The following is a 27963-nucleotide window of genomic DNA, read 5'->3' as shown; positions in this document are numbered from 1 at the left end:
TCCACATGCAAGCCATGGCACAAGCAGACCAGCACTCATGTGATCACACACACTCATAAGTAAATAATAAATAAACCCATGATCCCCTCCCACTCTGTGGCCACATCTCTTCCACAGCCAAAGGCAAACTGTAGTTATGGCATCTGGGTTCTAACCCCGCTTCACTGGTAAAGGAACTGACTCTGGGGAAATTACCAAAGCCGGAGCGCTCTGCACCTTCAGCTTGTGATGTGCACACTGGGGGTGATCATAGTTGCTGCTCCATGAGGCTTAACGTTTGGGAAGCGCTTAGAGCAACATCTCCTACTAGACTTCACTAAAGAGCAGACATTAACAGACTGGCTATGCAACAGACACCCTGGGTGCTTGTGCATGCCTGGAGCCTGCGCTCATGCTTGGGTCAACTCCCCTGATGCTGAGTGGGCTCTAGAGCAATGTCAGGATCAGAGAAAAGCGATAGGTCTTTCCAAACATTGCTACAGACAGGAGTTAAATATGAAAGCAGCCCGCCCAAGAATGAAGCCCTGCACTCCCAGAGTGAAGCCTTCTCTGCAGCCTTCCGCTGCTCATTACAGATCAGACTCCTCTGACCACCACACCCGTCCTAGTGCAAGAGAGAACACAATTGGGCAAAAAGGCAAAGCCTACCCCGCCACTCCCACGCCTCAGCCTAGCCCTCCAGTCTAATGGCAACCTGGAATTACAGAAATCCGAGGAAAACCAGACATGAGAAAAACACGTCTACAAGGAAGCTAAGGATGAACCAGAAGAAACAGCTGGCCAGAGCCTTTCATTAATATTCGCTCGCAAGTTTAGATAGTATACTCAGGAAACAAGAAAAGGCTACCGTGAGAAAGGAACCATCAGAAGAGCAAACGAAAAATGGTTGAAGCTGAGATCGGACATTTCCTAGGAAGACAGATGAAAGAGATGAGAAGCAGGACGAGGTCTGGCTTCAGCCCCTCTTAGCTGAGGCTGCTCTGGACCACCCAGTCCCTGAAGGCCTTGCCTACGATGCCAAGAAAAGCTGTTCTGGGGCCTGGCACGGGCTTGCTGCAGGAACAGACTCTGAGTCCGTGTGGAAGCCAGATGACAATTCTGGGGGTCGGTTCTCTCCTTCCAGTGGGCTCCGGGGTGGCACTTGCGTTGTCACAATTGGGCTGCACCTGCTGAGTCAACATCATGGCCCCAAGAACCTTCATTTTATATAAAAATACATATAGTCAGTCCTGGACCTAAGATAGCTCTTTCAGCATAGATGGTACTTTATGGATTTGAGATAATACTGAAAACTACAAAATGTAAAACATTTATATGAACTTCGCTGGAGGCTTAGGCAAACCTCTCAGCCTCCTGATGCAACGTAATGCCATGGACAATTCTATCTTCTAGCTTTGTTTCTCTTTTGGTTCTGGGGTATTGTTTGTTTTGCCTTGTTTTATAAAACAGAACCTTGCTATGAGACCTGGCTAGCCTGGAACTCAACACCAGGCCGATCTCTAACCCATGACTCTCCAGCCTCTGTTTCCTTACTACTGGGATGACAAAAACGAGTCACCATGTTTTTATCTTATATCTAAATCTACAGAGAGGAATGTAGCCGTTCTGTACTATGACAATAAGTTAGACATAACACTCCGAAAGCTTTCCAGAGGAAGGCAGTTATATGTCAGCACCTGCTTCATAATAATAAAACCAAACAATAAAATAATAACAGAAATTAAAACTATTAATATCCTCTGTGCACCAAGCTAAGAGTGTTTGATTATGACTTCTCCTCTGTATTCTGGAGACCTTGAGAGTTCTACTGCTTCCTGGCATTTAATGTTGCTCAGAACAAGTACTGAGGGGGGTTGTAATCAACTATCTTTCAGAGTCTTTTATTTTTATTACTTGGAGCTAGCTAGTGTTTATTTTTCTTAGACCAAATATTAATTTCTTTCTGAAGTCCAGTGGATTTTATTTCCCCATCCATTTTGCTTGTTCTGCCCAAAGACCCCCTGAGTGTCAGAAGCAGGCCAATAGATTGGCAGAGTACTAAAAATCTAAGGGACTGGTATAAAAATCTCCATCTACAGACAGAGACAAAAAGTACGAGGAGCCCGAGGCTCAGACCAGCTGGAGGAAGAGAGGGAGGCAGGAAGTCTTCATGCCCTCAACACCAAGTGAGATGCGAGTAAATCCTGGGACCAGGAGCGGGTCTCAAGGTGTTAAGAGGCTATCCATCCCAAAGAGCCTCTGAAAGGTCAGCTCCACCCGAACACTTGAAAGGCATCCCAAACAGTCGCCAGAGGCTCAGCAAGGAAAAGGGAGGGAGTTGGCTCTGCACACCTGCCAGCACCGCGCAGCTCAAAGAGTCTGGCACAGGCATCAAACAAGTAGAAACTTCCTGCCCACTTTCTTTCTCCCTACCCCACCACTGCCACCTCCCCACACACCCAGAGGGCAGGAAGTAGGAGAACCTCAGGAGGACCAGCCCTCCCCGTGGCAACAGCCTGCCTGAAGTCAGCCCCAGCTGAGGAAGACAGATGGACTTCAAGCAGGTGCTCCCATTGTAATATCGTATGAAACTGATAATCACGTTATCCTAGATCGGGTGCTGTCGCTGTAACGAGCACCATGACCAAAAGGAACTTGGAGAGGAAAGGGTTTATTTCATCTTACAACTTCCAGTCCGCCATGGAGGGAAGTTGGGGTAGGAACTGAAGCAGAGAGCGTGCAGGTACACTGCTCACTGGCTTTCTCTCCACGGCTTGCTCAGCTTGCTTTCTTAAAGGACCCAGCACCACCTGACCAGAAGGGGCACCACCCACAGTGGACTGGGCTCCCCCATATCAGGCTAGTCTGATGAAGGCATTTTCTCAACCCATGTTCCCTCTTCCGGGTGACCCTGGTTACTGGGCAAGTTGACATAAAAGCAATGAGCACGCATGTAAAACAGCTCCCGCGAGAATGGTCTGTGCAGTGTGCTGCAATAACCCTCAGACGAGAAAATGCGACAAGGTGGGTTATCTCAAGGCAGTTCTTCCCAGATTGTCACCTGTGTGCACGCTCTTTGCTCTAACCTCTTCCCCAGAAGGCTCCCGTAGTCAGCCCAAGGGCAGGCTCACAGGACCTCACTGACCTGACCTGCCATGACCGAAGCCATTTGCACATTCTTCAAGGCCACCTCCCATTAGTCCCCAAGGTCTACTGGCTACCAATCCACACCTATCGGAGCTGCCTCCCAAGGAGACCAGACATCCGCCCCCGCCCCCACCCCGTGCTCCCACTTCCCACTCCCTTCTCAACCCAACTAACGTCAGCTCTGTCTGCTGCCCACTCAGTGATGAGCCTCTCCTCTTCCTTGTGACAGATTTCATTCCAGTCTGGGCAACACAGCATTACGCTAAAACAGTTCGTGTTTCCCCAACGCCCCTTCCAACTACAAGCAGTCATGTTTCATAGCTAATCAGACCTAAATAGAAGTCAGCTGGGATGGGAGTTTCTGGAAAGCCTTTTTGTTCCTTAGCATCAAGTGCCCCCTTTGTTCTTTCCCCCACATTGTGCATGAGATGTCTTGAGGCGGCGGCAGTCAGCAAAGATGGAGCCCCTGACATTACCAAATGTAGAACAGGCACTGTAGCTTCCCACTCCTGGGTGTCAGGAGAAAAGCCTGCTCAGGTCAATCAGCTCTGTAGCTGCGTTTTCTGTCACGTGTAGCCACTCCTGAAGGCATCCTGCACAGCCTGGCTCCACTCCACGTGAGCAGCTCTACCAACCACCTAACTTCAACACCCCTGGGGTGAATCTGGTCCCTAGTCAACCCCCTTCCAGGTGTTCTAGCTCTACTGACCACTCCTCTCCTAAAACTCTTCTTGGCCTCTTTCCCTCAGTTACCGGGGCAACCGTTCTTTGCTCAGCCAGGGTGGCATCGTTTGCCTCCTGCATCTCCTTTGCCCTAAACAACCTTCCTGTTCTGTGATTCTATGACCACGTACACGCTAACCACGTGTATTTGCTACTGACTTGAAAATCCTCAAGTCTCTTGAATGTGGGTATTTTTCATACATAGTGCTCTATTGGAAATGTTCTTGGAAAATACCCCCACACACTCGCCCACGAGCCAATCTGGTAGAGGTGTTTTCTCAAATAAGGGACCCTCTTACCAACTAGCTCCAGCCTATGCCAAGTTGAAAAAACCCAACACAACTGGAATCTATACTTCACAAAAATGTTAAGGGTATGAGTGCAGATGGATGGATAGACGGGCAATAGGTAAATAGGTAGGTAGGCAGGCAAGTGGGTAAAAGGTAGATAAGTAATCTTCCTGTTTAAAAAAATTAGCCCACAAAGAGTCATAATTTGAAAGCATGGACATATTTGACTTGTCTTTAAAAAGACAAATATATATCCATGACAAAACAGATCAAGTACAGAGTTTTGTTGGAAAATGAGCAGTCACTAAGTGGGTACCATGCAGGTGCAGCCTCAGAAAGAAAAGCTCTTTGACCAACACAATCAAAGGACTGGGATTGCAAAGATTGCACAGAGCTCCCTCTCTCTCTGATATAGCCCTCAACACACACACACACACACACACACACACACAACCTATCCAGTCTACATCCCAACAACTCTGGGTCCATATACATGCATGCACACACATGCACACACACAACATCCCAAATAACTCTGGGTCCATTTTCCACTCCCATGAATAGATGCTCAGGCTAGCTCACCGTCGTCTCATCCCTGAGTTTCTGACAGTCTCCCACCTGAGGTCAACTTCCTACCCGGAGCTTCTGAAGCAGCTCCTGAGAGCTGCCCTTCCTTCCCAAAACGGTTCAGTGACTCCCCATGAGGCCTTGGGACTCAGCCTAGTCGTCACCAGCAAGAAGGACCTCACCAGATATGACCTTTTGATCGTAGGCTCCAGAACCATGAACTGAATAAATTTTCATTCTTGATAAATGAGTCACCACTTACAAAGCCTTTGTAAACTTCTGCATTCTTCATGGCCACAGAAGGCGGACCAGGATGCCTGTGCTAGATGCGCAGGACTGGCTGCTATGGGCGGGCGGGGGCCCCTGGCCTGCATGGCATCAGCTGTACGCTCTCTAAGCATATGGCCTCCTGGCCTAGGAGTCACCAGCGAAGTGAAGAAAGTGAAAACAAATTTCTCACCATTCAATAAGAAACGGTTAAAAATGAAAGAAGGAAGGAAGGAAGGAAGGAAGGAAGGAAGGAAGGAAGGAAGGAAGGAAGGAAGGAAGAAAAGGAAGATGACTGATTCATTGTTCATAGTTTAAAATAAGTAAGTTAATAGTTTTCTTCTGGATCACTCTATAAGAAACATGTTGGCACATAACACCATAAAGGTTTAAGACAATCCTGTTTCACAAGAGAAACACTTGGTCCACCTGACTTCTCTTCAATAATAAGATGCATCCTTCACACCAAACAAAGCAAGAAAGAATACAGATTTAGGTTTAAAGTCAGGAACTTGTAGACAGCGAGGCTTGTTGGAGGGGGGGGGGCTGGTTCAGCCAAACCTTGCAGATTATAACCCACACAGGCAGCCTGGGTAGCCAGAGCTCCCCAGCTCCAAGTTCTCACATCACTCACTCCAAGAAAGTCATGGTTCAGAGGAGCTTCCCACGGGAGCAAGGGCCAGGAGCAGTAGAAATGGCCACATAGAATGTATGAGCCATTCCTCTTTCTCCTAGGATTCAAGTTTCACGGTCAGCTGGCTGTAAGAAGCTGAGAACCCCATGAAAACTGCCCCTCAGCCGGGCGGTGGCAGCACATGCCTTTAATACCAGCACTCAGGAGGCAGAGGCAGGCGGATCTCTGATTTCGAGGCCAGCCTGGTCTACAAGAGCTAGTTCCAGGACAGGCTCCAAAACTACAGAGAAACCCTGTCTTGAAAAAACCAAAAGAAGAAAAGAAGAAGAAGGAGGGGGGGAGGAGGAGGAGAAGGAGAAGGAGAAGGAGAAGGAGAAGGAGAAGAAGAAGAAGAAGAAGAAGAAGAAGAAGAAGAAGAAGAAGAAGAAGAAGAAGAAGAAGAAGAAGAAGAAGAAGAAGAAGAAGAAGACTGCCCCTCTATCCACCACAGGGGCTTGGTGCCCCAGGAGACCCTTGAGGCTTCCACCACACAATGGCCTCATGGGAGGGAAGAGTTGCTAACTTCACAGTCATCATTTTTGGAGGTCTGAAGCAACTAGGAAATAAGAACAAGAATAAAACAGGAAGACAGAGAGGGCAAGAGGAAAGGAAGAAGTGGTATTTCATGCTACCCTCAAACTACCCCATCCCAGCCATAAGGGCATTTCCAGGGCTTCTTCAAAGCCCCTCAAACTCAGCCTCGGGGAACCCAAACCCACTTATGAGCTACATCAAATCTCTGACTCATATGCAAATGTCCTTATGAAGCCCAGGATTATGTACAGTGAATACATATTGATTTAAGTAAAGACACTGAAAAACCAAATGTTCTTCAGCTTAAAAGAAACTTTAGAAAGCCTGGGACGCATGAAGGAAGGCAAAACATCAGAAACTGTAAATATCGATGGCGGGGAGCTGTTCTGAAGATCTTTCTGCTCCGTGAAAGGATGGGGAGCTTGCTCCCCTCAACACGACACCCCATAAGAGAAGTCAGACTCAGTGCCCTCTAATCCCTTCCCTGCCTCTTCTCCATGCTCCCCTCCTCTCAGGAACCAAGGCTCCCCAAGTTCCCAAACAGACTGCAGCCCTTCCAAACTCCCTCAGGGCCTGGCAGCCACCAGGTCATCTTATCTCAAGGCTACAGGATCACAGACAAATGAGATGCCATTGACACTAGTGAAAAACCGGCAACAATCAAGCCTACTGTTGGTCTATTTTGAGATACCGATAGGGGAAGGCAGAAACAGACACTATATTCTTTACTTCCTGGGAAAACATCCATGGCCTCACCTAACACTTCACAGCAGTGGAAAGTTCCATGCCAAGCTGCTTTCCACCGTCTGAGATGTATTTTAAACTTATTTTAGAAACTGGCTTAATTTAAATTGTCATCAAAGAATTCCTAGGTAAAAATAATGGTGTCGGGTGCAGAAATCACCCTTCAGATTTGGGGACATCTACATCTCTGGGAGAGCTGAAGCCTTAGGGAGGTACCTAAGCGTTTTTGACTGTCTGTTGTCCCTTCTGTTACTTGTGTGGTGTTACAGCGGTACACAGTAAACAAGACCATTTCATCCTACAGTCACATTGCGAAGAACAGAGAAGGCCAACTGTGGCTCCCAGCTACACTCTGAAAGAGGCACGCGGGAAACAGCAAAGGGGCAGCCTTTAAGCCCCGCCTCTGAGCTTTAGGCTTCAAGTGGTCACCTCTCCCCTTCTGTCCCCTGCACCTAAAGGCAGAAGGAGCTCCTGGGAGTTTCTAATCTCGGGCTTACATCACTCATTTGTCTATTTTTCAGGGTGCTAACATCCACATAGACAAATTCTAGTACGAATTTCAGTACGAAGACTCTTTTCTATGGGATGCGGAGCGTGGCTGCTCTGCTCTGATGGAGCCTGACTTAGACTCACCTTTGCCCTCAGTGTGTCTGCATCTGTTACACACAGTAGCTGCGTTCCCAAAATATCACAGGTTTCTCTGCCAAGGACGCCGCTCAGACAGTCACAGAAGGATAAACAAAGCAGAAGGGAACAGCAGTGAAACAGCTGGACAGGCAGGAATGCCAACACTGGGTTCTCAACCCAAATTCACTCACGTGGTGAAGCTTAACAGGTGGCCAGGGAGACAGTTGAGCAGTTAAACGGGCTCCCGGCTCAGGCCATGCCTAAGCAGGACAAAGAAATACTGGACTGGAGAAGACGGCTCAGTGGGACAAAGGCATTGGCCACCAAGCCTGCCCGCTGAGTTTGATCCGCTGAACTCACACAGTGGAGAGAATCAATCGCTCAGCGTTGTCCTCTGACCTCCACACACACTGGGACACAGTGCACACCCACACCCCCTTCTATGAAACAAATACAGCGAATGTTTGGAAAATTTTAAATACAGGCCAGGTATAGTGACACAGGCCTTTGATTCCAGCACCCAGAAGGCAAAGCTCAGTGGATCTGAGTCTAGCAATATTCTACATACTGAGTTCTAGGCCAGAGAGGCTGACACAGCGAAAGTATACCTCAAAAACAAACTAAAAAAATAGAAAAACTACATTTCTTTGGTTTGAGATTTCTGCATAGATTTGTATTGTATCTATTCAGGCGTTCAATACATTGCTTAGACAGACAGATAAATTTCTACAGTCAGACCAGTATCTATTACCTCAGGGCACAGTTAAAATATACTTTTTCTTTCTTTGCAAATTTCTACTATACAGAATACAGGTACAAAAGATTGTCTGTGTGTGAGTGTGGGCATGTAGGGGGGTACTTGTGGGGGTAGGTGAGTGTGTAGTATGTGTGTGTATGTGAAAGTGTGAGTGTGTGTTACATGTCTGTGGTCATGTGTACAGATGGGCAGGGCTGGTTGTGAGTGTGTGTGTTACATGTGTGTGACCATGTGTATGGATGGGCAGGGCTGGTTGTGAGTGTGTTACGTGTGTGTGACCATGTGTACGGATGGGCAGGGCTGGTTGTGTGTGTGTGTTACGTGTGTGTGACCATGTGTACGGATGGGCAGGGCTGGTTGTGTGTGTGTGTTACGTGTGTGTGACCATGTGTACGGATGGGCAGGGCTGGTTGTGTGTGTGTGTGTTACGTGTGTGTGACCATGTGTACGGATGGGCAGGGCTGGTTGTGAGTGTGTGTTACATGTGTGTGACCATGTGTACAGATGGGCAGGGCTGGTTGTGTGTGTGTGTGTGTGTGTGTGTTACATGTGTGTGACCATGTGTACGGATGGGCAGGGCTGGTTGTCCTCCTCTACCATTCTCGTGGTCTCTCGCTGAACCTGGAGCTCACCAGTTCAGCTGGACTGTCTGAGATCCACTTTTCTTCCCACCCCTCCCCTGTCTCAGGTTATAGCACACTGCCACACCCAACTTTTATGTGGGAGCTGGGGATCTGAACTCGGGTCCTCACGCTTGTGCAGCGGCACTTTAGCCACTGTGTCCCCCCCTCCGCCCACCGCCCCAACATCATATATCCCAAGACCCAAAGACTCACTCCTGGCGTGTCTTCCTCCACCCTCTCCCTCTCTGCCATCCAGAGAGCCCTGGCAGTTCTCTAGGCGGCTGTAGTTCCGCCTCTTCACACATTTCACCTCCACTGCCAAGGACCTGTAGCCTGCCTGTCACCTGTCCCTCAGCAGACAGCATCCCCACCCCACCCCCAATCCCTGAAGCTGGGATAACTATGCATTAGCATGGAAATACAACGAATCAATAAACTGTCTCCAGCCACACACAAATTAGTAACAAGTAGATTAGACCGCTGGGGAGATCACTGTCCCTGGGTCTCGGGTTTCTGGTCCTTTTATTCTAGATCATTCAGGGACATTTATATAACAAATAGACTTGGAATATTAGTGTCTCTCCCCGAAGGAATGCACACACAGGTTTGCTGACTATCCAATATAGCAGACAATGTTTCCCTTGGTGGCAAAGGTCAGGTAAGCTTACAGCCCATTATAAACATCCAGATCCTAGGCTCACACTTCCTAGCCTCCCACACAATCCACCTGGGGCTCAGCTCACTGGGGCCTCTGAGCACTGAGGATCAGGAGCAGCATAAAGTGGTGCTGCTCAAGGGAGTGATAAATTTATTTGCCTCTGAGCCGGAAGTCCTGGGCCTCTTGTCCGCATTCGTGACACTCACAAGGAGGGCAAAATCTCAGAGTTAGTTCTTGACTAACTGTGCAAAATAAACCATAGACCCTAGAAGATTAAAGAAACAACCACCTCATAACCTTGAATCAGGAAAGAACTGTTGAATAGAATAGGTAAAAAACACAACACAGAACAGGAAATTCTGACAGACTTGGCCATATTAAAATTAGCTTCCATGGATCAGCGGAGTCCATTAAACAAGGGAAAGAATGAGGCTAGAGAGAGGGTCAAAAGATGTTTTCACACAAGCACTAGGGTCTGAGTTTGATCCCCACCATGTACATAAAGCCAGGTTATGGTGGCACACACCTGTAACCACAAACCTGGGGAAGCAGAGACAGGAGGATCTGTGGGACTGGCTGGTCAACTAGTCTAGCCAAGTCAGCAAGCTGCAGGTTCAGTGAGGGACCTCATCCCAAAAAATAAGATTGAGAGTCTTTGGGGAGGATACCCAACATCAATCTCCACCCTCCACCCTCCACCCCCCCACACACACATGCACACACAACACAAATATGTATACATATGCACATACAAGAAGGTATTTGCAATAAATAACATGTTGCCCCACATAATGACAAATGCATGCCCATAATAACCACGTAGCTTATAAGTCAAAAGATAATTATATAGAAAAATTAGCAGAGGAGCTAAGTGGGCCCCCACAATAACAGAAATCAAGGTGCACGCCAAAGTGCAAAAGAAGAATGGACACAGCTCTCAACATCACTCAAAAAGTCAAGAAACTGCAAATTGAAATTTTCATGGAAAGCCATTTCTGCAAACTGCGCAATGCATGCTACACAACACAACTGTTCGACTCCTGGGTCCATGGGGACAGTGGGAGATGGTCCATTGCAGCTGTATTTGTGACGTCAAAACCCTAAAAGCAGCCCAGAAGTCTAGACACAGGGGAATGGATGAGTAAAGCACGGGATGACCCTGCGCTCTTCCCACAGGTGGCAGCAACAGGGCATGGGGTGTTTCACATGCCCCTTGATGGCAGGATACCATTCCCAGGGGAAACATGGGAAAAGGAGCCACCTGCTAGGGAACCTTGGTGATGCGTGTGCCCTTGCTTCCCTACTGGGTTGGCAGGCCAGGCCCTCTCAAAAAAGCTCTCACCCCTTTCACCCCACTTGCCTCTGGCCCCAGCCCGTCAGGCCACCTGAATCTCTATAAACCCCATGGTACAGCTCTTGGCCAGCAGCAATGATTGGCCAGTGCCTAGTTCTTCAGAAGCAGAGCTGCACACGTCATTGGAGGAAAGCCGAGCCTGTCTTCAGTTGACCCTCTAGACCTACCATAGGAGGAAGGTCTGCCCCAGCTCAGCGCCAGGACCAACACTCCTGACACCCACTCTGGTGACCTGCTCTCCCTAGACTCCTGCGGAGCCTGCTCGTGGTAACACCATACCATACCAAGAGCTCAGAATGGCAACACCAATGAATGACATCTCTCAGTTCACATCCCAAGGGCTGCACAGAGTTTAACAACGTAGCACTTGCCCATAATCGCTCTCATCTGGTACCAGGCTTGAGCGCTCAGAACTCTAACACCTGCTGGCAAGCCCAGTCTAGCCGGCCTCCCAAAGCACAACGTAAGTCAGCTGGCATCCCAAAGGTTGCTCAGGGTTTGGAGCTCTAACACTTCCCAGTGCTGCCCCCGCCCTTCTTCCCCTACCCCAGGCACGGCATCCTGCCAGCCACCAAGAGTTTAGATGTCTGCTTCTCCATTCAATCTGTCACAGTGTAAATAAAAGTCCTCAGTTTCCCCCTTCTCTGTCCACTTCATTCCCTGGTGGAAGAGAAGAAGCCAACAGGGAACCCGGCTGCGTCAGTCACACAGCTATTCCACACTGTGATGAAGAAACCACAGCTTCACAGAACACCGCATGGACCTTAAAACATTGAGTGTTCAATGGAAAGTCTAAAACACGAGTGATACAGTGTGGCCATGGTTTTGCTAAGTTTCAGAGGAGACAAAGTAGCCCCTGGTACTCAGGAGCGCTGTGGCGGCTGGAATGAGAAAGGCCCTCATATATTTGCATGCTTGGCTCCCAGTCAGTGGAACTCTTCGGGAAAGATTAGGTGTGGCCTTGTTGGAGGAGGTCTGTCACCGGTGGTTTGCTTTCGGGTTTCAAAAGCCCATAGTATTTCCAATGGCTTCTGTCTCTGCCTCATGCCTGTAGATCAGATGTAAGCGCTCAGCTACTGCCCCAGCGCCATGCCTGCCTGCCTCCCACCATGCTGCCTGCCATGATGATCACGGACTCTAACTCTCTAGAACCATGAGCCCCATTAAATAATTTCTTTCATAAGCTGCCTTGGTTATAGTATTTTGTCATGGCAATAGAAAAGCTAACTAAAACAATGTGTTGTGGAATATTATTTTAACTATGTAAAGAGGTGTTACATGTTTATGCTGCTAAATATTTAACTGTATAAAGGTGTGTTATACTTGTTTATGCTGCATTTGTCTAACAATATAAGGAGGTATGTGTAACTATGTAAAAATGTGTTGCATTTGTTTCACCTTGCCTCCCTAAGGCACCTGATTGGCCTAATAAAAAGCCAAATGGCCAATAGCTAGGCGGGACAGGGATAGATGAGGCTGGCAGGCAGAGAGAATAAGTAGAAGGAGAAATCTAGGCAAAGGAGAAAGAGGAAGAAGAAGGAAAAGAGAAGGAGGAGAAAGAAAGGGACACACCTGGGGCAAGAAGCCAGGAAGCCACCACAAGCTTATCACATGATACGCAGTGAAAGTAAGATTAAGACACACAGAGGAAAGGAGTAAAAAGCCCCAAGGCAAAAGGTAGATAAAGATAAACAGGTTAATTTAAGTTAAAGGAGCAAGCCAGAAACATGCCTTAAGCTAGGCCGAACATTCATAACTAATAATAATTCTCATTGTCATGATTTGGGAGCTGGTGGCCCAAAAGGAAAAGCCTGGCACACAAACACTTAAGTTCTAAAATATAAATAAAATTAATATGTCATTGTCATGCAAGGTAAGGGAGGAGAGGAGGCACAATCACAAAGACCACTAAGGGGGGTGAAGGGACTGTGATGTCACGTGTCCTCAACGGGAATACACTAGCATTTGCTTCCTAACAGTCTACAGCTGTGCTTTATGCCCCTAAACACTGTACAAGAGAAAAATCAGTCTCAAGAAATGCCTGAGGCAGGAGGATCACTTAGGGTCACAAAACACTACCAGCAAGGCAGAGTCCCTCACCGGCTGCCACCACCCTGACCTGGACTCCCACACTGGGTCACCAGCCACCTGTTTACCTAATTTTTCACCGGTGCATAAGTGGACATGACTGAGCAGTGACATTAGAGCCGGGAAGCTGTCCTTAGCGGAGCGGTTAACTGCTGAGACGGGCATGCGCCCTTCAAGAGTCATACATTCCTGCATGAAATGAAAGCGGTTCAACTGAAACCAAGATAATGCAGCAGGGCTTTGCCAGTGTTTGCAGACAACACTAGGAACGCCCATTTAGGTGAGCAAAAACACTGTCCACGGCATTAACTCCAAATTAATTATTTGTAATTTCATTTGTATTTAACTTTAAACAAGTTTAGAGTTTATAATTGTTGTAGAGCTGTGATTACAGTTAGCACTTTGTGTTCATGCATGTTTGACTAACACAACAAAACTACATTCAAATTAACACAAACAGTCTCTGAGAAAGGGGTTGAGAAGGCTCCGCAGGAATCGGCGCCCACTCTTGCCCCTCCCGCTTTTCTTTCTTCAAGAACAAGCCCACAGCTTGCCTCTCAAGCAGGTACTTTCGAGCACAATTGATGCCAACTCATGGAGGTGATCAAAGCTGGGGACCACATAAGACAAAGAGATCTGGGCCTGGGGACAGTCCTTTGAAATGCAAATGGCTGTGACCCAGAGTTCATGCTGGGGCAGCACTGGGGCACAGAAGCGCCCAGTTCCTTGTCCCCAGTGGCTACTAAAATGAGTAGCTGGAGACTCGTGCCTGGAATCAGCACGAAATAGCTTTCCTATTTCAGAGATGAATCTAGACATTATCACAGTTGTTCCTTCTGGAGCGCCTCAGGAGGCTGTCCTGAGCATGCTGCTCCAGAAACGGAGGGGAACCCGTTTGTTTTCCCAAACTGCCAGAGTTTCTCCGGTTAACAATATACATTTACAAGGTATGGCAGACTTGAATGGCAGTGCTTGACCATGTATCCCGTTGTCCGTGATAGTGCTGGTGGAGGAGAACACAGGCCCTTTTGATCCAACCTTAGTTACTAACGCCACATCTTACACAGCACACCGTGTTTCTCTCTGTATGTATCTGCAAACGTGCTGGGTTAAGAGGCCAAAGAGGAGTTCATGAGGTTTTCACGAGTTTGAGAGCAAAGCTGTAGACATGAGTCTTGATGGTGAAAAGGCAAGCCTAGGTCCAGACGGCTGAATAGGCAGACAGACAGACTGACAGACAGCAGGCCCAGATGGGCAAAGAAGAAGCCTTACTAGCAGCAGGGATGGAGTCAAGCCAAAGCCCCTGAGACAGCAGGGAGTTCTCTACCTGTTGGTCTCTCTGTCTCTCTCTCTCTCTCTCTCTCTCTCTCTCACACACACACACACACACACACACACACACCAGTGGGCAGGTGGAAAGCGCCTTCCCACATCTTATTAGGTCCAGATGAGGGAGCTGCCCCTCTTTTTCATGTTTCTTTTAAGTTCTCAGGCCTGTTTTTCCTGCTATGATTTTAATACACTCCTGAACCCCTGTAGTTCCCATTTCTCCCGGTATTTTTATAGGATGGCACCCTTCATGCTTCCAGAATTAAAAGTTATCAGGAGCCCTCATCCTCCACCTTTAAAATGGAGTCCAAAGCAGCTTGTAAAATGAAGCCGCTCAGCAAGGAGAGTCTGGAAAGAACAGCCATTCACACAACGTGGAGGAAACAGAGCACGGCACAGCCTCATCGCTAACAGCCTTCCAGCTTCTAGAAACCCCTCTCTCCTCCCTCCCTGCTGAGTAAGCACACTGTGTGGGGAGCCCCAGGGAGGCACCCTCACCCATGCTGGGGTGGCCCTTTGGTGATTCAGCTGCATTTGAGCCACCCATGCTCCTCCTGTAAGTGACCCCAATAAACTCTGGTTCAGGAAGCTGTAGTAGGGCAGAACAATTTCTTCAGTTTGTCTCAAGTTCCCTAGTGGTGACGAGCAGACACCTGTTCATGATGCCCCAGCCACACACTCTGTCTTCACCTTGGTTCTCTCCTTCCATCCCATGCCTGTCTTAGAAGGACCCACCATACGGTCCAGGATAACCTCTCTTAAAAGCCTTGATCCAACCCAGGCTGCAAAATCCCACCAAAAAAAAAAAAAAAACCCTCAAGGGGTCCAGCCGATTGGACATAGACACCTTGGGGGACCACTGTGCAGACTTCTGTGCCCAGGCCATAGAAGTCCAGCTTCTGACATCTATGATTTGAGATGATCCCAAGACTTAGCTGAAATATCAAGAAGTCCCAAGCACAGAGACCCACCCCCAGCCAAAACACAGCTCACACGAATTGATCAAGGTTGTACGGTACACTGTGATTGGTGCCCACACCAAAGGGGAATACCGTTTTTAAAAAGCATCTTATTTTTTAAGGAGGACAAGAATTCAATTAATCAGGTTTATTAAAAAAGTATTTCAGTTGTTTTCTGTGTTTTGGGTTTCTTGAGACAAGGTTTCTCTGTATAACAGCTCTGACTGTCCTGGAACTCACTTTGGGGACAGATTGGCCTTGAACTCAGAGATCCCCCTGCCTCTGCCTCTGCCTCTCCAGAGTGCTCAGATTAAAGGTGAGCGCCACCACCGCGCAGCAAGCTTTTTAGTTTTTTTTTAAGACTGGTTTAGGGAGACTCTACGTGAATCCTACAGCACAAAGACCCTTCAATCATGTTGCAAAGCCTTCAATCGTGTTGACTCCTACACTGAACTTGGCATCTACCTCCCTCTCCCCACTCAATCTCCCCTGACCAGAAGGCCTCTAAGCATCCCACTGTGCATTCTTAATAAGATTAGGAGGAATTTTTCTAAGACAGACATCCTTCAGAGCAAAACTTTCAAAGGAGACAAGTTTGGTTTTTTTTTTTTTTTGAGGGGCGGAGAGGAGCCACCTCTCATCATATTGCACAAAAGGGTCACACATTATGACTCAAACTCCAGAAACTGAGGCCTTGGCCCCTGGCCTCCTGTGATCCATCACACACAGCCCCGGCCCACAGGAAGAGGTCCAGGGCATTGAAGTTGAGGGGGAAGGGAGGATTTCTGGGCAGGAGATAAGACTTGCCAAAAGGAAGGGGTGGGAAAGAAACTCTGGAGAATGAATAGCACGTGGAACCTTCAGAAGCAGGAAAGGCCTGAACTACTTCCTGGTATTCCATGGTCTATATCTCAAGTCATGGCTAGTTTTGCAGAAAACAAGTTCCCTTTTTATTGCCAAGTAATTAACATTCCGTAAGTTTAACATTAAAAATCTTGACCTGGTTCTACCTCAAACAGTTTCCCAAAGAGCCCTCCCCAACCCAATGCCTTTCCTCACCCAACCCCGGGTCTGACTCCAAGCTATGCTGAACTCCACAGCGTGGGAAACCAGAGGGGAAGACCTGCAGATAGGTTCAGCAGAAGAGATACAGGTTTCCAGCAAGCAAGGGAAACTGTGGTCCAGCTATGATGAGCGCATCATGCAGTCCATGAGACCATTTTAAGACGGGGTATCTGGATTTGTCACATGTCTGTGATTATGTAAACACATTCCAAAGGATTCTTCTCAAATTGTTCTAAGGAGGAAAGAAATGCAGCCCTCTTAACCTGGGAACAGCAGGGGAAGAGATGCTAGCAGCTCCTTCTCTGTGGCTGTACCCTCCCCAATGTTGTCTGCAGAACACCATCTCCCGCTTTGAGGCAGCTGGTAGGGAAATGGGGGAGGGAGGTGTCAGTCAGGGCAGTGAGAAGATGCACAGGCTGCACTGGGATTGAGGCTGAGAGAGGAAGGGGAGACGGAGTTTCGGAGGAAAGCTCGGCTCAGCAGCTTCCCAGAGCCAGGACCAGCATTGACAGCTGACAGGTTCTGAGGCTAAGGTTGCTGCCAAAAACTAAGGCTTAGGAGCATAAGGGGTGTGTGTGTGTGTGTGTGTGTGTGTGTGTGTGTGTGTGTGTGTGTGTGTGTGTGTGTGCACGTGCGCGCACATGTGTGTGGAGACCAAATGTCACACTGCTACTGAACCATCCACATTCCCCTTAAGATGTGGCCTCTCCCTGTCCTGAATTCATCCAAGTAGGCTAGGCTGGCTGCCCAAGGAGCCCCAGGGACCCACCTGTTCCCACAGGCTGTGTTCCAGCCACTGGCATGGGGTTTATGTTTCCTGAGATGTTGGCAGAGTGTTGCAGCTAAGCATCCTGGCCACCATGTGGCCCCACCCACCATCCCTGTCTCAGTTCCTCTCTCCAGCAAGGTCTGTCAGACTTTGTGACAGACAACCTGTCAGACTGTGTGAAATCCTTTTGAAAAGACTAGCATCCTCTCTGGCCTGTACCAGCTGTGAGGCTTTCCCTTCTGTAAACACGAGATTCAGGCTTTCCCTTCTGTAAACATGAGATTCCTGGGGAATTTTCAGTTTCTGGAAGTCCACAGTGTCAATGGTGTGACAGCCACGGCAGGTAGGGACAGACATCTCTTTAGAATATCTTCATTCATGCCAGGACAGTTACAGAGGAGGGGCCAGGCACTCCTTCAAAACTGAGAAGCCAGTAGGGCTTCAAGACCGAGAAAATAATGTCCGTGGGATTTACAGACAACAAACACCAATGGCAGGGCTGACAGCTCTGTGTAGGAAAAAATATTTCCACTTCTTCATTTCTCCAGGAAAATGAGAACTAGGTCATCAAGATGGGTCAGCAGGTAAAGGGACTTGCTGCCAAGTCTGACCACCCAAGTTCAGTCCCCAAGACTCACACAGTAGAAGAGAAGACTGACCCCAAGTGTCTTTGGATCCACACACATGCACACACATACATCCATGCACACACACACACACACACACACACACACACACGTGAAAAATTGCAAAATACCCTATTATTTCCTTAAAATAAATTTTAATGCTCGAATTGCAGGCACGGCATAGCACCTGCTACCAAGTAGGTTAAGAGGGGAGAGGCCCTGCCCGCTCTTTCTCACGTGCTGAGAGCCAGTGAGGGCTTAAAGGCACCAGGCACCTCTGGAGACGCCTGAAGATGCAGGGGATGTCAGCTACTCTGCCTACCTCTGCTTCCTACTCAAAATTAGTTAGCCCAAGGTACAGACTCTGGGGTGCTAGGATCCATGGCAGGCCTTTACCTGAACCACTCTTCTGATTGGCCAGTTTTATCTTGGGGAAACCCAGCTGTACCCTTGCTTGGCCCTTTGAAGAGCCAGAGAACAGGTGAACCAACGCCTTCTCTCTCCTCCCTTTGGCTGCGAGGAAGCTCAGCATCCAATGTCATGATCAACAGCGCAGCTCAATGATCTTTTTATGTGCACACATCTACGTGTGCACTTACTTCCAGGTGCCTCCCAGAGCCTCAACTTTTTCCTAAGCTTATTTATATTTTCTCTGCTTGTGGCACATAATACTTAAATTTTATACTTGGAGAAAATTTCTACCAAGCTACTTCAAATCCCATATGAAATAAGGGATTACAAACAGTGTACATTAAATGCTGCCAAAAGCATCTCACGGACAGACGGACAGACAATGGCTGCCACAAACACAACATCTCTTAGTAATCACAGCCAGGGGCTGGGGAGATGGCTCAGAGCTTAACAGCACTTGCTGGTCTTCCAGAGGATCTGGGCTCAATTCCCACCCCAACATTGCAGCTCACAACTGGCTGTTAACTCCAGTCCCAGGGGAGCCAATGCTATGTTCTGGCCTCCAAAGGCACCAGGCATGCATGTGGTACACAGACATGTATGCAGCAAAAACACCCACACAAATAAAATAAATAATGATGATAATAAATAAAATTTGTAAGCAAGAGTTATTTATGCCACCAGATTGGGTATTCAGTTCTAGTCTCCCAGAGCATAACTAATTTTCCCCCTAAAAGATATGATACAGTGGGCCCCAAACCATATTTAAAATTCATAGAGCTTCTAAACAAAGGCGCTTTTCCATGAACAAAAACATTGCATTCATATGTGCATAAAGCAGAGATTCTTTTTGCTCCTCAACACGCTGGCTACAAGGATGAGGTATTCCGAGCCAGGCAGAGCCACACCACAGAACCGATATGCGTTCTGCATGACGCTCAATCATGGCCCATGCACAGGGTGACAAAAAGCACTTTGTGTGGCCAAAAAGGAAAGAGAAACCCTGCGACTCTCCTCTGACACTCTCTTCTGTTTCCGCAGAATACAAGGCATTGATGGCAGACGCATACATTAATATATTCATTCTGAACCCAGTCCTGTGCATGCCCCACACAGATGCTCAGTGTGGGGGGTGGGGGCGTGGAGACAGGACCAAGTAAAGGAGATGCAAAACTCCACACCAAGGGGAGCATCTGAGCAGAGGTTTTGGGTTAAAGTTTTTCCGAAACAGTGAAACTTTAACTAGGTCTTGTGAAGTTAATGGGGTCAGGGGATCTCCAGGAAGTAACCGAAACCCCATCAAGGCCCCAAAAGATACTGGAACTACTCTGCGGCCAGCTTCCTGAATTATTCCTATTTGTGGGTAACTACAGAAACAGTACAAACACAGCATCTTTGCTGAGCTTTGCTCTCTTGCCCTTCTCGCTTTTGTTTCTGCTTTGCTGTTTTAAACAGGGTCTCACTTTGTAGCCCAGGCTGGCCTGGGCCTTACTATGTAACCCAGGCTAACCCAAAACTCAAAGCAATCCCCCTACCTCAAGACTTCTGAGGAGCCGGGCGGTGGTGGCACATACCTTTAATCCCAGCACTCAAGAGGCAGAGGCAGGTGGATCTCTGAGTTTGAGGCCATCCTGGTCTACAGAGTGAGTTCCAGGACAGCCAGGGCTACACAGAGAAACCCTGTCTCAAAAGAACACAACCCTGAACAAACAGAAAGACTTGTGAGGACCACAGGAAGGAACCACCACACCTGGCTCCCTCTTCCCTTTAAGTAGCAAGTGTTTTATCTTCACATTTATACCACAGCTCTGGACTGGAAATATGATATTTTTAATTCAAGGGCTTTCATTCCCCCCCTCTGTTGAGTGGCACCCTCGTTGCAACAGAGAGCTAATCCAAGGAGAATCACAGAAAATGTAGATCAGGGTTTACAGTTGAAAGCCACAGTGACAGCCAAAGATGGAGTCCCTCCTCATCAGACCTCAACACCCCAGGCCCACTTAGGTGGTGCTGGTGGAGGACCTCCACCCTTAAATGCACCTCCTGATTAGGAGCCTAAGGCATGAAAGGAGGCAGAGCTCCCCTGACTCTCACCCTCCAGGCTGTTCTTCACCCTCCCATGGCTCATCACCTGGGACCCGGCTCGAGAAACCGACTGCTCCCCAAGCCTGCTCTGCCGTCTTCATCTCTCTAGACAAGTGTACACTTCTGAAACGTGGGAGCTGAGGACGCGGCTCAGTGGGCGATGGGCAAAGTGCCAATCGAGCAAGCGCGGGAACTGAATTGTCAAAGCCAGGTGCGGTGCTGCCCCTGTAACCCACTCGCCAGCAAGGCCGTGGAACAATGGGTTCTGGGTGACCGCTCCTGTCTCAGAAAGTCAGGTGGAGAGCTGCTGTGGAATATTCCTTGAAGATGTGTTTCGTTCATTTATGCTGTGGAACATTTGTTTGATGATGCAAAGATGTGTTGCATTCTTTTATGTTGCATTTGTTTAACTCCTTGAAAGCTGTGTTACTTTGCCTGTCTAAAACCCCTGATTGGTTTAATAAGGAGCTGGACGGTCAATAGCTAGGCCCGAGAAAGGACAGGTAGGGCTGGCAGACAGAGGATAAATGGGAGAAGAAATCTGGAGAGGGAAGACTGAGAAGCAAAAAAAAAAAAAAGGAGGAGATAGAAACCAGGGACCAGCCACCCAGCTACACAGCAAGCCACAGAATAAGAAGTAAAGGAAGGTGTAGAACAGAGAAAGATAAAAGCCCAGAGACAAAAGGTACATGGGATAATTAAGTTAAGAAAAGCTGGGTAAGGCCGGGCAGTGGTGGTGCACACCTTTGATCCCAGCACTGGGGAGGCAGAGGCAGGCAGATCTCGGTGACTTCAGGGCTAGCCTGGTCTACAGAGCTAGTTCCAGGAAAGCCAGGGCTAAACAGAGAAACCCTATCTTGGACCCTCCTCCCAAAAAATAAACTGGCTAGAAATAAGCCAAGCTAAGGCCAGGCACTCATTATTAAGAATAAGCCTCCATGTGATTTATTTGGGAGCTGGGTGGTGGTGAGCCCCCCAAAGAGTAAAGAGTAAAAACCAACAAACCCCAGAGAGTAACTAAGAAAGGCATCCAAAGTCAACCTCTGACCCCCGCAGACACGCTTACACACGCACACCACACATGTCGCCTGCATTTAAAACACACTAAAATTTTCAATGGTAGAGTGTTTCCCTAGCATAGACAAAGCTCTAGGTTCAATCCCCAGCACAGAAAATAACAGTCAATGTCTTAAAGCATTCCTTCCCCAGGCCTTGATACTCATTCGATCCACAGCAAGCCAGAGAGATAGATGCTTTTGTACCAGCCTAACCACACCCTCTTCTGCCTCTGTGCATCCCAAATTCCTTCGCAGCAGAGCAGCCACAAGGATCTTTTCAAAATGTAAGCCCATCTTGCTCCTCCCATACCCCAGAACCCTGCAATGGTCCTCTTATTTACTCACTCTCAGAGTTCCCCTGGGAGCAGTTTAGACCCTTCTTGAACACCATCCTTCACCCCTGGCCCATGGTGCTGCAGAGACTCTCACAGGGTACAAGCTGCTCCCTCCCGACTCAGGTACTTCCAGCTGTTGTCCCTGCAGCCAGCTTCTTCCTTATGAGTGTCAGCTCAACACTGTCTCTGGCGAGGCCTACACAGTTGCCCCCACCCAGCACCCTGAGCCAGCTCCCCGTAGCTCTGCTCTCTTTCCCCAACAGAGTTTATCATCTAACTGTCATATCATACGCACATCAGAGTTCCTGACACATCTATTCTAGGAGCTCAGAAACGTGAAAACCAGAGCAGGCGAATCACTGGGGCTAGGATGAGGCCAGCTGCCAAATCTGTAGCTGCACCTATGGTCAGGAGGCCCAACCTCAGGAAGGAACCCCCGCACAGTTCTAGGGAGGGTCTGTGGCTCCCTGTGATTGCACAGCTCACGTCCAAACATTTGGTAAACTCAACATTCATGAGAACGGTCCCGAGCATCCGGCACACCCACGGCAGCAATGCGAAATGGGAAACTACATTTCGAGTGATCATCTGGGAACAACCATTTGCAGCAGTGTGATGCCTGTCTGGAAAGATACAGGACAAGTGACACAGACGGAGTCAACAAACAGCGCAGAAAGTAACTAAACTTGCTATTGTGTCAGGAAACTACTGCAGTCTTTTCTCTGATGTCAAGAAAGCGTGGGGAAATGGGATTTCTCTCTTACGGGGAAAAATATGCTACATCTATGTTCAGGGGAGAGATGTTCTAGAACCCTCTAAATGAAGCCATTTACCACAGCCCGCTTCTCAAAGGGCCCCAGGGACACCCCCTCCTCCTCAAGTCCATTTCTGGTCTACAGCACACAGCGCTGACTCAGCAACCACACTTCCAATTCATCCTCTCCCCTAGAAATTAGCCAAAGACTTGCTCACTGCTGCTCGTGAATCTAATTAGGAATGTATACTGCGAATCCCAGCTCCCACCAGTGCCTTTCACTTGGAACACACCATTTTGTGTCTTGGTCCCTCACTGCTGAAATTTGATTGTTATCATTATTACTGGAAAATAATTGGAAATGGCTTTAAGATCCAAAAATAAATTATTGAAATAAATTACAGTTTGCCCATATTATATACTCAACAAAAATTCTGTTGTGGGTCTACGTGTACTGCTGAGGAAGTGTGGTCACGGCACACTGCTGAGTGAGAAATGAGTGCAGGGGTTCTCGGCCTGTGGGTCGCAACTCCTCCGGGGGTCAAACGACCCTTTCACAGGGGTCACATCAGATTCTCCTGGATATGAGATATTTACATTATGACTCATAACTAGCAAAATTGCAGTTATGAGGTACTAATGAACATAATTTTGCGGCTGGAGTCACCACGACTTGAGGAGCCATATTAAAGGGTCACAGCATCAGGAAGGTTGAGAACCACCGAGCTAGTGTGTATTATTTTTACCCTTTGTGAAAATATGTAATATGATAATGAATACACACCCAATATTTGGAGTAATCAATATGGTAATGGGATGTGGATGACTTTTTTGAATCTTTTAATAATGCCTCTTCTGTGAATAAGTTAGGACCTGAAATATGTGATTCATTTTCAAAAGAAGCAATTCAAACCAAGTACAATTCAGTGCCCTGTCACATTTTATAAAGTGTTGTACCTGTGTGTGTGCGCCTATGTATGTGCAGGTTATGTATACATGTGTGTGCACATGGAGACCAGAAGTTAGTATCAAGTGTCTCCCTCAATTTGTTCTCCACCCCCTTTTTTTTTGAGACAAGGTCTCTCACTAACCTTGAATCACCCATTCATCTAGACTTTCTGGTTAGCAGGTCTAGGGATCTTCCTGTCTCTGCTTCTCAAGAGCTGGGATTACAGGCATGGGCACTGAAGGATAACACACCCTGCCCCTAACCAACTCAGGAATTGAAATTAAACCAATCCCCAAGCACAAAAACCAGCTAACCCCAGAGCACGAAACCAACCAATCTCTGAGCACAAAATCCAACCAATCTCTCAGCTTGTCCCAAACTCAGGAATGAAGATTCTACCAATCTCCATCCTGAAACACTCTACCTTAGAAAGCTCCGCTCCTTTAGAAATCCTATATAAAATCTGTACCTGCTCAACTTTTGGGCTCCCCATTTCCACCCTGGCAGAGTCATTCACTCTCTTGGACTCCTCCCTCCCAATACATCTCTTGAGTGAGGTTTGTGGTAATGAATTTCTTTCCCTGGAGCAAAGACGTCTATGTAATAACAGTGACCAGAGCAGAAGGGCTACGTTTCTGTGGGGCAGCTCCCTTCGCATGGCAGGGTGCTAACATCTTTCTCTGGGAGCAGAGCAGAACTGTAACCCTTTGACTGGGCAAACTTTCCTCTCTGGAGAATTGTTATCCTCTGGGGCAACTGAGGAGAACTATAACATTTCTCTGGAGCAGAAAGGAACAGAGCTATGACAGCCTCACTGGGAAAATACTTCCCTGCCTGAGCAGAATTGTTACTCTTACATCCCTTGGGTTCTCACTGCCAGGATACTTTTCCCTTCAGAGCTGTAACACTTACAGGCACAATGCCACACGTGTCTACATGAGTGAGGAGACTTGCACTCAGATCTTAATGCCCAGGTATCAGGCATTTTACTGACTGAGCCATCTCTCCAGCTCAGGGGTTGCGTTTTTTAAAAGAATACATTTATTGAGCGGTTATGTCTCACACAATCTCGGCTACCTCACACTGTCGGACATAGCATAAAGTGGACCCTTACAAGTCACTGTGGTCATGTGCTACAGAGTTGTCACAATCTAAATTAGCACATAGCAAACAATTACCCTTGGAGGAAATATACCCTCAAAGTCGCTGATCCCATAAATGTGTGTGTGTGTGTGTGTGTGTGTGTGTGTGTGTGTGTGTATGAGAGAGAGAGAGAGAGAGAGAAAGTCTGTGTGTCTGTGTGTGAGTCTGTGCCTGTGTATATCTTGGAAGATCGCCCAAGTTCTTAAGAAAAATACTGATGCCTAGTACTTAGGCAAAGGTGGTACATAGATCTTTACCCAAGACAGGCAACCAACAGCCTCCCCGATTCTCTCGCATCCACCTGCCCGTTCATTCACTCATGCAGGAATGAACGCGTCACCAATGTGCAGAAGCCAAGTTCTGTAAGGCCTGGATATAAGCTTTAGGCCCCTCAGCTGGGTGATGCGGGAGACAGACATCTGCAAATAAGGCCAACCCAAAATGAACTCAGGATGTGCAAGCAATTAGGTGTGGAGGTGGTGGCCTTGCTGTGCCTACACTCAATACTCCACCCCGAGCAGCCACAGGTATAGATCCTTACCTCGGGGCACCTCAGACACCACAGGTAACCCTGAGACAGATGCAGCTGGTTATGATGGCCTTGCTCGGGAATTCACTCCTGAATAGGTCATTACACCCTCTGTGAGAAGGCTATCATGTAGATAGATACACAGTGGTCCCTGGGTCTTAAAGCGTAACCACACCTTCCAAGGGCTTGAAATAATTTTCCAGAGGATAAAGCTTGCATCATTCCTAGAGAGAAGCCAAGTCTCCCTGTATGTATCTGCATGGGAACTAATATAATTAACATTATTTATTTGAATAAATCATCAGGCTTTTCGATAAAGTATATGAGCACATTAACCACCTCTGAAGACACCAGGCTAGCAGGACGCTCCGGAAGAGCTGTAAGAACAAATGACCTCAGAGAAGACCGTGGAAGTGATGGAGGAAGGGAAGTAGATAAGCCCAGGCGCTGCTAAGGCTCAGCAGAAGGAGCCAGCTCTGGCTTTCCCTTTGCAGCTGTCAAGAAGCCAATCCACACCCTTGACATTTCCTTCAAGACCAGAAATGGAGGGAGACTTGACACTTGAGAGTGCTTAGCCTATGGGGCCCAAAGACCTCCTTTACCCAAGACTGAATCTGTGACCTCCAGCCTACAGCCAAACAGGGGGCAGCCAGGGTGCGTAGTCATGAATGAGGCTCACACAGACCTGAAAGAAGGAACACCCTGTTCACCTGTTTGTCACACTTGGCCTTCACTACTAGCTTTGGGAAGCAGAAACAGGGAGGGGAGGTTGTCAGGAAATGATCCCAGTCTCTCAACAGAGTAGAGCTAACAAACAAGTTGAATGGCACTTTACTGCTCACCACGAAGCCCAGCAAATGTCCAAAGCAGAGTGCCAAGGCTTGCAATCTCCCTGTCCCGCAGGCCAGTGTCAGAGTCAGAGCCGCTGCCACACCCACAGGACCTCGTTTAGCAAGAAATGCCAAAACTGCTCTGGCCCCTATAGAGCGCACTGCCTCCCACATCAAGAGAGGACAGAGCAGAGGAAGAGGAAGGCCCTTGGTGGGTGGGAGGAGCAACACATAAGACCCAAAGCCAGAGGGCAGAGTAGAAACCCCAGATCTATGGCTTGCAGGTTATGTGACCCAGGACAATACATACTGGTCTTTGGATGCTCCACAGCCAACCTCATGCTACCTGAGCGGAACCTGGCTCGCCTGGAGGGTGCACTCTGCCTGTTGTTATTGTACCAGCAGCCCAGGACATCTGTGCTGGGCCTGAGCAGCTGACCCACCCAGAGGCAGACTCAGTTGTAAACAGGACTGGCTACCTTTCTGTTTCCTGGTTGCATCCCGTTCCCTCTGGGAAAATGCAGACCTTTTGGCCAGTACTTCGATAATTCATGCTCCCAAATCTCGCCCAGGACTAAAGACCTGTCTTGCATCCTCTCCCCACCCCATAAGTGTTTCCATTCTTCCTCTTGTTATATCCCTTTGGTAAATCCCTTCTATTACATCCCTATCGTGTTTGTCCCACGTTAAAGTCACATTGGAGTGGTGGGCCATGTGCTAAGGGAAAAAACCCACCACCTTACTGTTGTCATTCAGAAGGGGGAGGGGAAAAGAGAGAGAGGCACAAGTTGCCTCACTAGAAGAAGGGTAGAAATAGTTTGGGGTGGGAGGGGGGACCGCCCAGTAAAACCAGGAGGGGAGTGAGGAGGGAAGGCTCACAGTGCACTGTCATGAGTGGGAGGGCTCTGGGTGATGTGGGAGGTACCGCCCAGCTTTTTCAAGCCCAGGGAAATTTTCTTACTAGCTCCCGGTCCATCACAGCTGGGGAATCAATATAAGGCCAAGAACTCCCTGACAGCCTCCTTTGCTGGCCAAGAATAATGGAAAGAATAGAATAAATGTCCTCAAGCAAAAGGCAGGGGTCACAGGTGTCCCCAGTGCACAGCCTTCATCCAGCAAGCCACAGAATTAGAAGTGGTAGGACAAAAATAATAGAACTACCACACAATTCAGCCATTCTATTATCGGGTACCATCTGGCCCACAGAAAGGACATTGATGACATGCTAGAGACACGGCTGCACTGCCAACATCGTTTCAGCCCATGTCACAACAGCCAGGAAAGGGAAACAAGCCGGGTGTGCATCTGCTGATAAACGAATAAAGGAAACAGGGCACAACGGAATACTACTCATCCATAAAGAAGAACGAACATCCAGTCACACGTGACTCCACCCACGGTGTTAAGTGAGATAAGTCATACAGGAGGACAACTGTCCAGGACCTCTTTCATGTGGAATCCAAGCAGAAGGGAGGTTGAGAGGATGGGAGCGTGGGGACAAGGTGAGGAGGAAAGCTGGCGGCTGGGCTCTCAGGAGGTCACTGCAGTATGCCGCCTCACGGCACAGTAACCAAGGACAACAGTGTGCTGTGTGGGGCTTTAAGCTGGAACAGAGGACTCCGGATGTTTTCATCATAAACAAGGAAGAGAAACAGTGGATAGAGGCGCCACCCTGGAGGGGCTGCACAGCATGTACACCGCACCAGACACCACTGAGAGTCTCATAGACAGTTTTGCACCCCAGTGGGAAAGTGTGTGTGAGAGAGAGAAAGTGTGTGTGTGTGTGTGTGTGTGTCTGAGTGTGTGTATGTGTGTGAGAATGTGTGAATGTGAGTGTGTGTGTGTGTGTGTATATGTGTGAGTGTGTATATGAGTGGTCTCCAGTGATGTGAAAAGGACAAGAAGGAAGTGGAGGTGGCAAGAAGATAGTGCCACCTGCAGACTTCCTAGAAGTCCTCTCTCTCTAACTTCTCTTTTTCTAGGTGACTTATTTATTAAGAAATTTGTCTGTGCTCCCTTCAGCAGCACATATACTAAAATGGGAAGAAATTTATCATCTATCATAATTTCTATATTAATCCTGGTAAAAT

The 27963-nt window shown here is 48.1% G+C and overlaps 1 protein-coding gene across 4 annotated transcripts in view; it reads right to left on the bottom strand.

The window, feature by feature from the left end:
• Sh3gl3 (SH3 domain containing GRB2 like 3, endophilin A3) overlaps window positions 1–27963 on the bottom strand; it is a 113052-nt gene that overhangs the window by 52118 nt on the left and 32971 nt on the right. The window contains exon 1 of one of the 4 annotated variants that reach the window (XM_038313734.2): window positions 7558–7687. The exons of the other annotated variants lie outside the window; for them this stretch is intronic. The gene's annotated coding sequence lies outside the window, so the exon portion shown is untranslated. Of the gene's footprint in view, window positions 1–7557; window positions 7688–27963 lie in introns of those variants that run through there. 4 annotated transcript variants of the gene reach the window in all.

This window comes from Arvicola amphibius, chromosome 12, assembly GCF_903992535.2.
Source record: "Arvicola amphibius chromosome 12, mArvAmp1.2, whole genome shotgun sequence".
NCBI lineage: Eukaryota > Metazoa > Chordata > Mammalia > Rodentia > Cricetidae > Arvicola > Arvicola amphibius.
This window is presented reverse-complemented; position numbering and strand designations above follow the sequence as displayed.